At 42.3% G+C, this 18169-nt stretch overlaps 1 protein-coding gene and 1 long non-coding RNA gene across 9 annotated transcripts in view; one reads left to right on the top strand and one right to left on the bottom strand.

Moving 5' to 3' along the window:
* Positions 1-18169, top strand: part of KIRREL3 (kirre like nephrin family adhesion molecule 3) — a 614569-nt gene that overhangs the window by 339534 nt on the left and 256866 nt on the right. The window contains exon 1 of one of the 4 annotated variants that reach the window (XM_075839164.1): positions 11974-12043. The exons of the other annotated variants lie outside the window; for them this stretch is intronic. The gene's annotated coding sequence lies outside the window, so the exon portion shown is untranslated. Of the gene's footprint in view, positions 1-11973; positions 12044-18169 lie in introns of those variants that run through there. 4 annotated transcript variants of the gene reach the window in all.
* LOC142661700 (uncharacterized) overlaps positions 1-18169 on the bottom strand; it is a 212428-nt gene that overhangs the window by 192867 nt on the left and 1392 nt on the right. The window contains exons 1-2 of one of the 5 annotated variants that reach the window (XR_012850795.1): positions 12194-12352; positions 1734-1809 (exon numbers count right to left, since the gene is read on the bottom strand). This is a non-coding gene — a long non-coding RNA (uncharacterized LOC142661700). Of the gene's footprint in view, positions 1-1733; positions 1810-11479; positions 11647-11892; positions 12353-18169 lie in introns of those variants that run through there. The other 4 variants (XR_012850793.1, XR_012850792.1, XR_012850796.1 and 1 more) reach the window with 4 other exon arrangements.

The raw sequence follows: 18169 nt of genomic DNA on the forward strand, positions 1-18169 counted from the left end.
CTATACGTGATAAGGGTTAAGGAGAAGTATGGAGCGCGCTCACAGGCTGAGCGTGCTCCATACACAGCGGGTAACGGCTGTGTAATACAGCTGGCGCCTCACTGCAACGGACGGAATCAAAGTGATCTTTGATTCTACCCGTTTAACACCTTAAATTCCACTGCAGCATTTAAAGTATGAGAATCAGGGGGGCGTCCCCTCAAACAAGCCATCGTTATGGCAGCTTGGAAAGGTCCCCAGGTCTGCCATCTTTGTACTCCTTTAAAGCTCTGCCTCGGTAGGGCTTCAAAGGAGACTGTCAGAATCACGATATATTGCAACACATTAGTATTGCAGTATATCATGGAAGCGATCCAACGATCGCTGCTTCAAGTCTCCTAGGGGGACTAATAAAAAGAAGTAAAAAACAGTTAAATAAAAAAAAAATTATGTTCCCAAAAAAAAAGTATTAAAAGTTCAAAAAAAAAAAAGATCAAGAAGGTGCATATACCCCAAAATGGACCGGCAACAACTACAGCTCGCCCTGCAAAATTTAAGCCCTCACATCACTAAATTGATAAAAACATGAAAAAGTTATGGTTTTCAGAATACGGCGACACAAAAGATTTTTTTAATTTAGCAAATTGTTTTATTTTTTTAAAAAGTGGTAAAACATAAAACGAAACATATAAATTTGGTATCGCCGTAATCGTTTCAACCTGTAGTATAAGGTGAATATGTCGTTTTTACCACCTGATGGACGTCGAAAAAAACAAAACCCCTCAAAAATATGGCATAAACAGTTTTTTCCCCATTTCACCCACAAATTATTTTTTCCCAGCTTCCCGGAACATTATGCAGTACAAGAAATGGTGGTATGAAAAACTACAACTTGTCCTGCAAAAAACAAGCCCTCATATGGCTATATAGACAGAAAAATTTAAATTATAGCTTTTGGAATGTGGGGAGGAAAAAACAAAAGTGAAAATCTGATAAAAACTGCTGAGGAGGGAAGGGGTTAAATGCACCATTACAACACTGTTTGGAACCCACTTTATTAGCTAAAGCCAAGCGCCACGGCTAGGCACAGCTCTTGGGTAGATGGGAAATGAAGTATAAAACATAATGATACATTGTTCCATAATGGTCAATGGACAATACCTTGATTTTAATGCAAGGAACACAAACAGAAGTATAAGTACAACATGTGAAAAAGGCTTGTCCGTAACGATCAGATAATATCAGCCGTGCAATGTAATAACGTCTCATCCAGCCATGGATAACCATGCAAAATAAGAAACTAGATTAGAACTTTGCATTACTTCTTAGTAGATACGGTGCTTAACATGATGCAATTTATGTCAGAACTTACAGGCACATCCCTAAAGTCTTGTGTGAAGACTACAGGACAGTAATCTCCAACATCCAGCCTATGGCTGTCAGGGCATGCTAGGCGTTGTAGTTTAGCCACAGTCCACAGGTTGGAGATCACCGCTATAGGATGTGGGGGGATATTTACACCTAGCACATGTATCAACATTATTATTGTTGGGCATAATAAAGCAATATTTGTTTTTTACATTAAACGCCAATATAGTAATACGCAGATATTTGTACCATTTGGTGTTAAATTCCACCAGGCTCACGCAGCAGTTACATGAGTTTCCAAGAGCGTATGAGGACTTTGCTTACTGCGTTACTTTTCTGCCAAAAATTTAGTTTATAGGATAAGAAATAATAGTATTTTTACATACCAAAGCCTATTCAGGATGAGAAGTAGATGTCACTTTCCTCACACCCAAGGTCTCCATACGGATCTGTACTTAGGATCTACATAACAAAGAAAAAGGAAAAAACATTAACAATACATCTGGCTTGTTGTCTTTTTGACTTGATTTTGTGTACACACACACACACACACACACACACACACAATCCTTTTTTTATTGTTTCCACATTGATAGATTGAGTGGAACAGCGAAGGGGTACAATCTAGACCCTGCTAGTTTTGGGCTACAAAGACGTTTTGTCAATGGCAAATTTTTTTTTTTACCAATGGTAAATCTATAGGGCAGCATGAACGTTACTTAAAAATCACACGTACGTGTAACTGCGTAACTTATGTTGTTATTATTATATGGAAAAACCATGTTAATTTGTCCTGAGGCTATACTTCTCACAGCTTAACGTTTGTTGCAATTGCATTCAATCTATACAATCCTCTGTGAGATAGACAGCTTGAACCCCACTCTAATATATTGTATTATCTTATATTGTAGCAAACCCACAGGACAGGAGCGATCTGTGAGGCTGAGGTGCGTAGTTTATAGAAGATTGAGAGGACGCTTCACAATTGTAGTAAATTCTCAGCTGTGAGCAGGAAAAGGTCAGGACAGGTTTTCAGCCTCTGGATGTGTACAAGACGGTTTCAATTCACTGACAACAAGTGCAGATTTTGAAAGCGTAAATAAGTTTTTCGCCAACGAGAAAACAAACTGGGTGTTTCTGTGATAATAGCTTCATTGATATGACATAGGAAAGGAACAGTAGAGTCCTAGTGAGTCTGAAATAAACAGAAAAGAGAAGGAATGTTATGTTTTCTGCAGTTTTTGTCCTGTAGATCAGAAGAGCCGCTATAAATGTCTTTAATCTTCTAACTGGCACGGCCTGCGTTGTGAATTTTCTTGTGAAAAGGTCGCACAGTCGGTATTAATATGCACCTGGCAAAAATGTGCGACTGACAGTAGTTATTTTTTCTTATTACACATATAGGAGGTTTCTCTGCATGTAGGAGCGTCTCCTTTTAACAATACGGGAATTGGTGCTTGGTTCAGGTTATCTCATCAGATTGCGAGCTCTTTGGTGGACCTCAATCCATCTCCTTCATATCTACTTAGAATCATGTTATTCTTCATGTAATAGCTGCAGCTTGACAATTTTCCGTGGGAGTTGTTTGTTTCGGGTAGAAGTATATAAATTGGAGAATAAATGTGCATACATCCATATACTACTCAGTAATTTGAGTCAATGTATGTACATATCTGAAGATATGGTAAGAAGTTGCTAAGGAATTATTTACAAAAAGAAAATCGGTAAACCAGTGAAGGAAGATATTTCACTTTCTCTGTACTGAATGAGCATTGGCAGGCTGCCCTCTCTATGCAGATTTCACAGATATTGCAAAATATAAAGTCTCCATTCTGCTTTCCCTTTATATATAATAACCGTATAAATTATATCAGAAAAGCACTACTGCCATATTATACTGGTCTCCTACCTTCAGCAGTTCCCCCTAAATAAAAATGCAGCTATCAAAAAATTGCTAAGGCCTTATTCACACAAACGTGTCCGTTTTGCGGGCTTAAAAAACGCAGCGTTTTTCCAGCATTGCAGTTCCGTGTGGCATCAGTGTTCGGTGCGTGTCTGCGTTTTTTAAGCGCGTATGTCATCAGTATGTCACGCGTTTCACGTCAGCAAAATAAACTGAACGAGGAGTTTTTCTTTTGCAAAATCATTCCTTTAGCAACTGTTGCATGAATCACGCACAGCATACGGATGTGCGTCCGTGTGCTGTCCGTGATTTTCACACACCCGTTGACTTCAATGGGTGCATGATGTGCAAAAGTATAGGACATGCAGTAAGTTTCACGCAGCGGACACACGCTGCATGAAAAACACGGAGAGTCTGAATAGCCCCATTGACTTGCATAGGTCCGTGTGACGTGCATTATTTTCACGCGCGTAACGCGGACGTGAAATACGCTCGTGTGAATTAGGCCTAAAGGAAAGTTTCTGAAACCACAAATATATCAACATGCAATATAGGAGATGTGATCTCTCCAAGATGCAGGATTGCAAGACTAGAAAAATTGCAAACAATTGCAAAATTTCTGTGACATAATTGACATTGGATTAGGGTGTTTGTTACTGTTTTGTTTCAGGAAATCCTCAACAAAAATATACAAAGAGAGAAGGGGCACACAAAAAAACATGAGGCTCTGAACGCATCACGTTCGGGATTTACGATTGGCACATATGCTGGGTAAATCTCCCGGCCTATGCGCTAAACACAAAAGCTCCTGATGTATGCCACTGCATACCGTGTCGCCGTTAGTGTCCCATGCAAAAGAAAAGTAGACTTTTGTTGGGATCGTTCTGAAGAGCGTAGTATGCGAAGAGGACACTTTTGGCATACGTTGGGTAAATGGGACCCTACGGATAAGCCAAACATACACAGCAAGCACAGTGTGAACATAGCCTAAAATGAATGACCAGTCTTCTGTAAATAAAGCTTAATAGTTGTGTTCTGCAATTTTCGAATATACTTTGTTTTAATTCCTCACTATTTTCAGTACTCAGTAAATGGAAACATTATTGTCCAGACTGAAAACATCTACAGACTTGAAATTTTTTAGCATATACATAGAGCTGTAGGTATTACTTTTTTTTAATTTTCCTTCCACCCCGAAAAACAATGCATTCCTTCCTTTGTTAGGTCACGTGACGTTATACTGACCCCCCCCCCCCCACGCTTTATTGTTCACGATCACCATCTGCCTGCGTGACACACTTCCTGCAACCTACAAATCTGCATCACCACCTGCACGCTGCCTGGACGCCACACTCCAATGTAGTATTGGCAGGGTGGCGTGATTAGGAGTCAGGACGCAAGAGGGAGAATGTCAGGAATAGAGAAGAGGAAGGAGAAGGTCCAAACTCAAGAACTCGTGGTAATAGGAAGTACTACTTGAGTTATTAAAAAAAATGCATAAGACTACCAGTTTATGATCTATTAAGCTAAGCTAGAAATTAAAAACAATTCAAAAAACACAACGTAGACCTTTGCAGTGCAATTTTTATATATATACACAGGTCAGTGTGTTTGGTGTAACTTTATAATTCATTTTTAGTAAAAGTTTGTTTTACTTCTTGAGATACAGCTCCTCTGTATTCTCTATACAGAGCAGATGTATCATTCACTATTACCTGAATCCGTCAGTCCCGCGGACATGACGGGTTCAGTGTCAGCGGGTCCTGCTTAGATGTGATAGATCACAGGTGAATCCTGCATGTCAGAGACACGCAGGACCCGCTGTCACTAAACTCGTCAGGGACATGATCCTGAAGGGAGCAGGATTTAGCGCTAGATACAGCTGCTCTGTATAGAGAATTAGGCTTTCTTCACATCTGCTTCAGGGCTCCGTTCATGGGTTCTGTCTGACCTTTCCGTCAGGGGAACCCATAAACGGAATCCAAACTGAAACCATAGGTTTCCGGTTGCATTACCATTGATTTCAATAGTGACGGATCCGATGCAAATGGTATCCATTTGTCACCGTTGTTTAAGGGTCCGGTCATTTCGACGTAATGAATAGCGCAGTCGACTACAGTATTAATTGTCAAATCAACCTCACACAACGGTGACGAACGGAAACCATTTGCACCGGATCCGTCACCATTGAAATCAATGGTGATGCAAACGGAAACCTATGGTTTCCGTTTGTTTCAGTTTGGATTCCGGTCATGGGTTCCCCTGACGGAAAGCTCTGACGGAACCCATGAACGGAGTCCTGACACAGATGTGAACAAAGCCTTACAGGGCAGCTGTAGCTCAAAAAGTAAAACAAATTTGTAATAAAAAACAAAAAACACACCGACTAACCTGTTTAGTAAAAAAAAAAATTGATGCCCTTCAAAAAAAATGATGGCCTATCCTCAGGATAGGACATCAAAAGCTAATGGGTCGGAGTCCGACTTTCGGGACCCCCGCCAATCAGCTGTTTTGAAGGGGCAGCAGCCTTCACTTCTATTTGTTCACTGTGAGACGTTGACACACATTTAGCGGCGATTCACAGGTATTGCAGCCTTTTCTCACATTCACTTCAATGGGAGAAAAGCTATTGACAGCCTATCCTAAGGATAGGCCATCAATTTTTAGTGGCTGGAAAACCCCTTTACTATTTGGATGAGATGAGGGTTTGTTATAATGGTATGGACAATCCAGACAATATCCTATCCTGATTTGCTACAATGTATCAGTGCAGGTAAGAGTTATTATTATAATAAGTCCAAGGAGGATTGATGGGACTGGATACATTGTGGCAATCTCGGCTAGCCACATGATTATGTCAGGATGGGTGTCTGCCTCTGAATGTAACGTAATTCTTCCATTCACTGAAAGCAAAGTAAGAAATTGATGGACAAAGTATATTAAAAAGATGCAACTTTTTATCATACAGTGATTATACTTTATGTGCATAAGACCGGGTAATTGTTTTTTTAAAACAATTTGCTACTAAAATGAAAAAACTAAAATGCAGTGCAGCTCAATATCATACGTTTTCTCTGAATGTGGCTCTTAAGGTTTAAGTAATAAATTGGGGACCTCCGGGGCTATATTATGGACATGTTAAGGAAGCAGCCCGCTCATAGATGTGTGGGTTATTGATACCTGCACCACTCTATCACAATAAAGGGACGTGGTACAGCCATATCGACAGTATTACCAGTTCAGGCTAATGTTAATAGGATGCCACATCTGTCATCAGAAATAACACAGTAAAGATCACGCTGCCATTGCACTTTACAGCGACAAATCAGAGAATCGCAAAAGAAAACCCAAAACATAATCACATTTCTCGGAGCAAAAATCAAAACTGCAGAGAGCTGCCAGCAAAGCTTTTATTCAGATTGCTATAAAAAAAAAAACAGTCCAGAATTTATTATCATTTTTGGGGTTGTTTAAAACAGATACACCTCAGTGTCAAAATCCCAGCCAGCCTATTTATATGTATGTATTCTTTTGATCCGACCACTTAAAAAGTACTTATCAAAATAGCATTTATGAGCACATATATTAGGCCAGTGGCAGGGAATATCGGAAGATTAAGGCTACAAATTCCCATAATGCACTGGTTTAAAGAAAAACAAAATATCTTAAACATGAAAAGATAAATGTATTGCTCCTGTCAGACGGTCGGAATAACAACTTCATCTAAATAAATCTTAGTGTCAAGAGGAGGAGAAAACAACAACAGAGAGGCTCGGGTATAAGGTCCTCCAAATACTTCTAAGTGATCATTCACCAGTCCGTCTCCTTTAACGCTGTATGTAAAACATAATGGGGTCGTTCATATGTTTGCTGAATGGCGCACCTCTGCAGGACAGACTTCCTGTGTGGACATGTTGCCTATTCAACCGTAACGCCCACTCTCCAGGCCGTGTCTCCCGTCATCACTTTAAGGGTCTGTTCACACGCACTGTTTTCAGACGTAATTCGGGCGTTTTACGGCTTGAATTACGCCTGTAAAAACGCCCCTAATATGCCTACAAATATCTGCCCACTGCTTTCAATGGGTTTTACGGTGTTCTGTTCCCACGAGGCAAAATTGTACGTGTCGCTGTCAAAATATGGCGCGTAAAAAGACACACGCGAAAAAGAAGTGCATGTCACTTCTTGGGACGTTTTTAGAGGCATTTTTCATTGACTCCATTGAAAAACAGCTCCAAAAACGGCCGTAAAATACGCCGCGAAAAACGCGAGTTGCTACAAAAACGTCTGAAAATCAGGAGGGGTTTTCGCCTGAAAACAGCGCCGTATTTTCAGACGTTGGTCACTGTGTGTGAACATAGCCTTAAATTTCTGGAGGGAGATAAAGCAAATGCTTCGCTGGAAGTACACAGACATTGGTGGCTAAAACACAGTTGATCTAAGGCTATGTGCACACGTTTAACCAAAAATGTCTGAAAATACGGAGCTGTTGTTTTCAGAGCCTCTGATCTTCAGGGGTTTTTGAAGCTGAAAATGAAGCTTCTTTTAATTTGGAGCTTCTTTTGAGCGTTTTTTGAGGCGTTTTTCATAGTGTTCAATGGAAAATCAGCTCCAAAAAACGCCTCAAGAAGTGACACGCTACTTCTATTTACGGAGCCTCTTTTTACACTCCCGTTTTTTAAAACAGCCGCGTAAAAAGACGCCCCGTATGAACTTAATGCTGTTTTTCCCATTGATTTCAATGGGCAGAATTTTTGTAGGTGTTCAGCTTCCGTTTTTTCAGGCATAAATGCCCCAAAATACGCCTGAAAACACTGCGTGTGAACATACCCTAAGGGTATGTTCACACGCTGAGGCAAAAAATTTTTTTGAAAATACAGAGCTGTTTTCAAGGGAAAACAGCACCTGATTTTCAGAAGTTTTTTGAGCAACTCGCGCTTTTCGCTGTGTTTTTTTAGCTGTTTTTCAATAGAGTCTATGAGAAAACGGCTCCAAAAACGTCCCAAGAAGTGTCCTGCATATAATGTATATAAGTGACCCGCATATAATGTATATAAGTGTCCCGCATATAATGTATATAAGTGTCCCGCATATAATGTATATAAGTGTCCCGCATATAATGTATATAAGTGTCCCGCATATAATGTATATAAGTGTCCCGCATATAATGTATATAAGTGTCCCGCATATAATGTATATAAGTGTCCCGCATATAATGTATATAAGTGTCCCGCATATAATGTATATAAGTGTCCCGCATATAATGTATATAAGTGTCCCGCATATAATGTATATAAGTGTCCTGCATATAATGTATATAAGTGTCCTGCATATAATGTATATAAGTGTCCCGCATATAATGTATATAAGTGTCCTGCATATAATGTATATAAGTGTCCCGCATGTAATGTATATAAGTGTCCCGCATATAATGTATATAAGTGTCCCGCATATAATGTATATAAGTGTCCCGCATATAATGTATATAAGTGTCCCGCATATAATGTATATAAGTGTCCCGCATATAATGTATATAAGTGTCCCGCATATAATGTATATAAGTGTCCCGCATATAATGTATATAAGTGTCCAGCATATAATGTATATAAGTGTCCCGCATATAATGTATATAAGTGTCCTGCATATAATGTATATAAGTGTCCCGCATGTAATGTATATAAGTGTCCCGCATATAATGTATATAAGTGTCCCGCATATAATGTATATAAGTGTCCCGCATATAATGTATATAAGTGTCCCGCATATAATGTATATAAGTGTCCCGCATATAATGTATATAAGTGTCCCGCATATAATGTATATAAGTGTCCCGCATATAATGTATATAAGTGTCCCGCATATAATGTATATAAGTGTCCTGCATATAATGTATATAAGTGTCCCGCATATAATGTATATAAGTGTCCTGCATATAATGTATATAAGTGTCCCGCATATAATGTATATAAGTGTCCAGCATATAATGTATATAAGTGTCCCGCATATAATGTATATAAGTGTCCCGCATATAATGTATATAAGTGTCCCGCATATAATGTATATAAGTGTCCCGCATATAATGTATATAAGTGTCCCGCATATAATGTATATAAGTGTCCTGCATATAATGTATATAAGTGTCCCGCATATAATGTATATAAGTGTCCCGCATATAATGTATATAAGTGTCCCGCATATACTGTATATAAGTGTCCCGCATGTAATGTATATAAGTGTCCCGCATATAATGCATATAAGTGTCCCGCATATAATGTATATAAGTGTCCCGTATATAAGTGTCCCGCATATAATGTATAGAAGTGTCCCGCATATAATGTATAGAAGTGTCCCGCATATAATGTATATAAGTGTCCCGTATATAAGTGTCCCGCATATAATGTATAGAAGTGTCCCGCATATAATGTATAGAAGTGTTCCGCATATAATGCATATAAGTGTCCCGCATATAATGTATATAAGTGTCCCGTATATAAGTGTCCCGCATATAATGTATAGAAGTGTCCCGCATATAATGTATATAAGTGTCCCGCATATAATGTATATAAGTGTCCCGCATATAATGTATATAAGTGTCCCGCATATAATGTATATAAGTGTCCTGCACTTCTTTTGACAAGGCTGTAATTTTTACGTGTGGTCTTTTGACAGCGACGCGTAAAATGACAGGTCGCCCGGCACAGCCCATTGAAATGAATGGGCAGATGTTTGCCGACGTATTGGAGCCGTCTTTTCAGGCGTAATTCGAGGCGTAAAACGCCTCCAATATGAAAATAGGTCGTGTGAACCCGGCCTTAGGGTTTGTCCACACGTAACGGAATTGCTGCAGAAAATGTATGCTTAGTGAAGACAAAAATTAGACAAATACGGCGCTTCCCTAAGGTATTAACGTTTAAGCAATGTGTGCAGGGAGTGGTCGGTGAAACAAGAAGGCTCACCTGGTTGAGTTGTGCTGGATGGTCGGCACAACTCAAGACCTCTGACTAGTTTGCTTGCCTCTGGTGCGGACTCCGGGTGTCTGTTTCCTAGGAAAGGAGATCCTCCCAGCGTCCAACGAATGCCGGATAGGGTATGAAACAAAAGAGCTCCTATGTGGGGCGTTCCCGCGGTTCTGTGCTGACACGTGAGGTCTGACTACTTGGACTTTGGGCCTGTGTCTCTAAGCGATCACATCTCAGCACAGACCCACGGGAGCGCCCCACATAGGAGCTCTTTTGTTTCATACCCAATCCTGCAGAAAATTATTGCAGCATTTCCATTAAAACTAGCAGACACTCCGCTGCGGAAAAAACACTCAATTTCCTGTGTTTTTTTGCTGCAGGAAATGGTGCGGATTTTGTTGCGTCTTTCACAATGCTGGGAGATGGTGACGTCTCCGCTGAAAAACGCAGCAATTCTGTCCACTTTCTGCATCAGGAATTCACATGCTGCGGTACGAAAAATACAGGTGAATTTCTGCGCGGAAATTTTCTGCAGCGTGTGGATGAGATTTGTTAAGGTCACCGGCTTTGCGGCTATTGTATTCTGCTACGTGTTTTCCGTCCACGATTCCAGCAGGAAAATACGCAGCAATTCCGCTACGTGTGGACGAGTCGGAAAAGGAAAATTCTGGTCTGTGAAGCGGTGCAAGCTCAGGTTCTGTTCACACTGCTCTGTCTGGTGCCTCTGTTGGCAGTTCCATCATATTTGCCAGGGAGAACAATGCCGAGTGCTTCGCTATTCACCATGTGAGCGGAGCGCCGGCCTCTCCCCCAGCAGGGAGCGCGCTCTGTGGAGGAGTGGCTGTCATTTCCTGCACTCTCCATGGCTGACATGTAGAAATATTGGCTTATTAGGGGTCTTAGGTCCTGTTCACACAGAGTTTTTTGACGCAGAAACTGTGTCGGAAAACGTGCCAAAAAACGTCCGAAAATTCCTCTCATTGATTTCAATGGGAGGCGGAGGCGCTTCTTTCCCGCGAGTGGAAAAACAGTCTCGCGTGAAAAAGAAGCGACGTGCCCTGACTTCGGGCGTTTACGTCTCTGACCTCCCATTGATATCAATGGAAGGCAGAGAAAGCGTATTTCTCAGCGTTTTTTTGCCTGCGGCGCTCAATAGCCACGGACGAAAAACGCAACAAAAAACGCGGCAAACGGCGTGCAGACCCCAAGAAAAAAAATATATCTTTTTTTAAAATATTTTTTATTTGAAATGAATAAAGCTCATAGTTACCCCGTCCGTAGTCCCAGCGGCACGATCCTCTCTTCTGAGCGCAGGCGGGCCTCCTGGACGTTTCATCCCATGTGACTGGTGCGGCGCTGAGAAGAGCGAGACTCATAGACGCGCCACCATGACTACCGGCGGGTACGCTTAAACTATTTTTTCTTGTATTGCGGCGGGATTTCCACAAGAAACACGCTGCCCAAAAAAACGCACCGAAAAAAAGTTTATAATGGGACGAACAATAACCAAAATGGTGCCATTAAGAAAAAAAAAAACAGCGTCAGAACTAGAGGTGGGAAAAAAACAAATAACGGCAATTTAAAAAAGTGTTAAGTTTGGTGTCCGAAGGTGTAAAATACAAAATAATGTAGAAATATGACACGTTATAGACATGGTATCCCCGGGTGTCGGGTGACATTTACCTCAGGAGCAGTGACTGGCGGGAAACATTTACCACAGGAGCAGTGACTGGCGGGAAACATTTACCACAGGAGCAGTGACTGGCGGGAAACATTTACCACAGGAGCAGTGACTGGCGGGAAACATTTACCTCACGTTTCATCGACCCCCGCGGTTTGTCTTTTCTATAAACTTTATTTGTTGGGGGAGGGGGCGGCTTGTCGTTCTCCCGGGGCCACAGCGCGGGACTGAATACTGAACCTTACTAATTACCAGATGAGAATAAGGAGACATTGCTGTACCGGACAGGGGGGGTTGTCGTACCGGGACATGGGTTTGTTGTACGGGAAGGACATTGTATATTTCGGGTGTAGTGTTTGTTTCTAGCGGCAGCTGCTTCTGCTTCTCAGCCGCTTTTGTGTTGCGTTTCCCCGTGTAACGTTATTTAGCAGCTGAGGGGAATCGGCCGCTCCTGTAGGGACCGCGTTCAGCAGAGAGCAGGAAGTGACGTCATGTGAGGCGGCGAGTGACTGCTGACCGTGTTACCGCATCGTGGAGGGGTACACAGCATAAGGGGGTTACATAGAGGGGGGTCGCATTCTATGGCGATGGTTCACATTACATGGGGGGGGGTCACGTGTCATGGAGGGGGGTCACATGTCATGGAGGGGGGTCACATGTCATGGAGGGGGGCTCGCGTGTCATGGAGGGGGGTCACATGTCATGGAGGGGGGGTCACATGTCATGGAGGGGGGCTCGCGTGTCATGGAGGGGGGGCTCGCGTGTCATGGAGGGGGGGCTCGCGTGTCATGGAGGGGGGCTCGCGTGTCATGGAGGGGGGTCACATGTCATGGAGGGGGGGTCACATGTCATGGAGGGGGGCTCGCGTGTCATGGAGGGGGGGTCACATGTCATGGAGGGGGGGGTCACGTGTCATGGAGGGGGGCTCGCGTGTCATGGAGGGGGGTCACATGTCATGGAGGGGGGGTCACGTGTCATGGAGGGGGCTCGCGTGTCATGGAGGGGGGTCACATGTCATGGAGGGGGGGTCACATGTCATGGAGGGGGGGGTCACGTGTCATGGAGGGGGGGTCACCTATCATGCAGGGGGTTAAGGGCTCCAGACTCCATTCGTGAATGATGTGTATAATGTCTTCTCCGGTTGTTCTGTAACCTCTGCAGCGAGGGCGGACTACAAGTCTCAGGCTCTCGCCCTCCGTTATCCATGTGACGCTGTTTGATTCTTCACGTGACATTTATAGATTTGTATCTTCCAGTACACGGTTCATGTAGCAGAGGTGGGCGCGCATGACGGGTGACTTTGCTTGTGTGACCTGACTGTCGCGCTGTGAGTAACACTTGTGGATGTGGCCGTGTAACTCCACGCAACGCGATGGGACTGCCGCGCAATAGTCACGAAAACTTCCGTCCAATGCGACTTATTTAAGCAATTTTCTCTTTTTTTAAAATATTATCTTTGGATATTACAAATCCTAAATCGCATGCGACTCGCTGGCAAATTGCGCACATTTTTTGTTGTCCTGGCCTATAGGGATCGTGTGAGTTGATATTGACGGCATATCATAGAACAACCTCATTACTCCAAAACTACAACTCCCAGCATGCCCTGACAGCCTGAGCCTCTGACCACTGTTCTAGGATATGCCATCATTGGGGGATTGGTAGGCCGCTACTCTTAGGGTGTGTTCACACGGCCTATCTTTGGGTGTTTTTCAGGCCGTAAACAGCCGAAAAATCGGAAGCAGAACGCCTCTAAACATCTGCCCATTGATTTCAATAAGAAAACCGGCCGCGTAAAAAAAATGGCCGCGAAAAAGAAGTGCAGGTCACTTGGGATGTTTTTGGAGCCGTTTTTCATTGACTCTATAGAAAACCGGTCCAAAAACGGCCGTAAAAAACGTTGCGAAAATCGTGAGTGGCTTAAAAAACTTCTGAAAATCAGGATCTGTTTTCCCTTGACAACACCTCCGTATTTTCAGACGTTTTCGGTTAAGCGTGTGAACATAGCCTTATGATCAGTAGTAGGGTCGGTGCTTCTTTTCGGCCTCTGGATGTAAACAAAAAATGTTTCCATTCACTGGCAACAAGCAGAGATCTTGAAAATGGTGATGAATTGAAATACAAAGTATGGCAGAAAGTTGCCGAGCTTCTCATTGCAGCGATTCATTTATATTCCGTCAGACGAGCCCCTCTAAGTACTTGGAATGACTCACAATTAGATGCCATTATAATCCTTTTCTCCCTTTCTGAGCAAAATCCCGTCGCAATCAGAGAAGCGCGATACGGTCGGTTTCAGAGACGGTTTTGCAGCAAGGTCAGGGATGGTTGCCTGTCATGTGACACCCCGGCCGCCATCACCCTGCACTGGTAGAATGTGACTGGGATTGTGCCCATGGACTATGATTAATCCCTCCGCGTTCGTCTCCTTCGGGGCGGTGGGAAGGTAATTATTTCTTATACTAATCAGAAAGTCGTGTTCAGACAAAAATCATTTGCATTAATAAGCTGAGGACCAATGAGAGGAGACGCAGTGTAAACGAAGCGTGGATTATAGCCGGATTAATGGCGTCTAATACGCGGGACTCGGGTACATTCATTAGGAGACAGCGGCTAAAACAATAATAAATACTTCACTAATCAGCCCCATTAGGGGACATAATGCAAGTACTTCATGTAAAGTGGCATTAGAAGTAAAACCTGGGGCTGGAGAGCAGGGGGGACTCCGTGGAAAGGGATTTGGTTAATTCTCCGCAGCAGACGTTTCATTGTATCGGGTGATAAACAACTACTCCAACTTTAAAGATGAGGCAAAATTCAATATATACAGAACAGGCTCCGGCTCTGTTCACACGCGAAACCGAAAACGTCTGAAAATACGGAGCTTCAAGGGAAAACCGCTCCTGATATTCAGGCGTTTTTTAATCAAATTCGCGTTATTTACGGCCGTTTTTTGGAGCTGCTTTTCTATAGAGTCAATGAAAAACTGCTCCAAAAACAGCTCAAGAAGTGACATGCGCTTCTTTTTCGCGGGCGTCTTTTTACGTGCCGTTTTTCAAAAATGAGGCGTAAAAAAACACCCTGTCGGAACAAAACGCCGTATTTCCCATTGAAATCTATGGGCAGATGTTTGGAGGCGTTCAGCCCCTGTTTTTTGGGGGCATTTACAGCCATGTGAACATAACCTGACATGTAGATAAATTCTTCTGTATATTGCAGTGACGTCCTCTGCAACCTGGACCATGATATTGTGCATTCCTATTGCACATTGGACTATTGCAGGATTTGCTGCCGGAAATAATGTCACGTTTTTATTCTTCAGCAAATTAAATATGTTTAAATCCAAACACATATGCCCGCTGCCTCCGGATTGATACACAAGCCTTGACTTCATTTGTCAGAGTAGACGGTTCATATAGATATTTTTATGCTGAGGTGCTTGCGTGTTTTTCTTACAGCTATGTAAAAGCAGCGAGGCGACAAGTGAGTCTTTGAAAATAGCACTCAAAATACAATAAACACAATTTATTTAATCCATATGGATCTAACAGATGGCAGGAAACCATCCACCATTATACAAAAACATATGCAATGTATTACATCAGCACCAGATTAATCCATCACATACTGAGTGGAAGGACGAGCACCCTCTAGTGACCAGACGGTGAACTGCGCCTAACAAAAAAACACTAGTTCAGTGGTCACGCTGGGGCAGTGATTGGGTCACTCTTAGTAAATGTACAGATGTAAACTGCACTTATATTGTGATTTTAGGCATTAGCTTTTTGCTTAATAATCCCATGCACATGAGTGGCCACAATACTAGGTTGTTACTGAATTTTCACTCCTGGTAGAAAACTTTTAATAATCCGTTGCATTTTTACTAGCGTGAATTAGTCCACATCAGAGGCGCTGGCTCTTGAAAAATTCCATTTGTTCCTAAAACCATATTTAGAAAATACTTTAAAGGAAAAAAGCACACAATGGCGCAACATAGGGTATCATCTCACGATAAATATGAGAGGCAGGAAAGTGAGGGATGTAAGCGAATATAAGCGATATCGAATGCTGAGATGCACTGGGAAATTCTCAGTGCAAAACTGCGAAAAATGACCCTTTACGAAGGCGCTGTTCCCTTTGCAGTATTAAGGAAGATCCTCTGGAGTCATGCAAATGTTAACCTTTTATTAACATCGTAACAGGGAACAGCGTCTTCCTAAAGTGTCACTTTTCGCCGTCTTAATTTCTCCGCATTCGATATCGCTTATATTTATAAAGTAGTTACTCCTATAACCTGCCATAATTGCAATTGTAAATCTCCCCAATGTCTGAGCAATATATAATAATTCCTGGGTGACCTTTACCCTGTTCACCAATCGAATACAGAGTTAATGAAGGCTACACTTTACATATGGAAGGCTATAGACTCCAGGTTCAGCGTTTATCCAGTTGTGGATATTATTGAGCGGATGGTGATCTCATCCCATACACCAGTAACCTTGGGTTTACAAGATAAAATTGATCCAAATAAAATATTCTCCTGTGTAAAACTCAATCACATTGATCTGTGCTGTAGATTGGACTATATGAACTAGCGATGACCCTGCGAACTGCAGAAGAATGGACAAAATGTATCACTCGTCTGGAGCGTAATGGTCTCAGTCCTGACGTTGTGCGGTGGGAAATAAAGACAATGTATTTGTATTGGCGCCAATGCAGGGAGTATTATTGCAGAATGTATTTGTTTCCAATATAACCTGTCTGTGACTTTCATCCAGGTGCTATGATATCCAACAATGCAGCATGAGAAGTACGGGGACTCCCTTATATTTGGGAAATGTTGAGGTTCCCAATGCCACGATCCATATTAAAAAGAACAGAAGTAAAATTCCATGGCCGCTAAATGGCATAATCTAAATACAGATCCGTACTAATGCCATTCATTTCAAGGGAATTACTGATCGATGTTGACGCTCTGTTGGTCCATAAGCTTACCATCTCATATTAAAAGGGGTTATCCCGTCAGGACAATCCCCTCTTTAAATGATTGCCTTCCCCTGGTGGTCAGCTGACATTGGTACAGATGGGCACACACTCACTACTGGAGAAATGTACTATTATATGGTGCCCATTCAAAGGAACGGCATATAATAGAGTATCATACTGAGTCCTCCAGAGAGGAAGTCTTTCCAGTTATTCGCCACTCGCAAGGAACTCCCTTCTATGACTTTGCACACGAAGAGGGGTTGTCCAGACAGTACAGCCCTTATAGTGATGTCATCGCCTTGCACAATGATGTCACTGATCACAACCAGGGGTCTATGGCAACCTCAGAATCCATCAATAGTAATAATATATGTACTGTTGAATCCTTGCCCCGTCTAAATATTATTAACTCTATGGCCTCTAAAATGATCCTGACTGGTACTCTGATAAAAATAAAATTCCTCCCAGCGCTGAAATACTGTTTGAATCAGATCCACTCGTTGCGACATATAACGGCGTACATCATTGTAAGGCTTTTCAGCTTGAAGCCGTCGTAAGGCGAGATTCATGACCCAGAAAGGAGAATCATTCGATCTGAGCAATGAGTAACGCATCCAAAACGCCATTCATCATGACTATCAAAGTCTTTCTTTATGTGGGATAATCAGTTTTTTTGGGGGTGCTATTCTGACAGGTGAATAATGAAGATTATCTCCCATGTTCTCAATTTATTCTCTCTCTTTGGGCATCTGCAAGATTCATAAGTCTCCTTCTATGGACTTTTTTTTTTTACCTGACACGTTTTCTACAGCAAAAGAGGAAAAAGCCATAAAACATGTGGGCTGGGAGTTTGCTGAAGCAGCTTCGTGTCATATTTTAATGCTTCCTCTAGAAATGCGTCCTCGTTCCTGTCCTAATGTCATTGAGGGTTTCTTATTACGCTGACAAAATCTGCGTTGTGAGATATTCATTCATAGCAGTAAATCTGACGTGTGTATAATCCTGACCAATAAATGATGTATGACCGGACCCACATGAGAAAATAAGGACCCCTTGGTGCAGGCGCTCAGTAGGTTAAAGCCTTTGTTACATTGGCACCGTGGTTCACTGTTTTTGCTGGTGGAAGCCGCTGTGTTCCTCATTTCCCCTTGAAAAAAAATATTCTATCGGTACGTGTCTACAGCTCCCATGCAAACTCCATGGTTACAGACTACAAACAAATCCTGTGTAGTCAGATCCTGTGTTACTCCATGTCACCCTCTATTTAATAACCCACGGCAGAAGAAGAGGCGGCAG

This window comes from Rhinoderma darwinii, chromosome 10 (assembly GCF_050947455.1).
Source record: "Rhinoderma darwinii isolate aRhiDar2 chromosome 10, aRhiDar2.hap1, whole genome shotgun sequence".
NCBI lineage: Eukaryota > Metazoa > Chordata > Amphibia > Anura > Rhinodermatidae > Rhinoderma > Rhinoderma darwinii.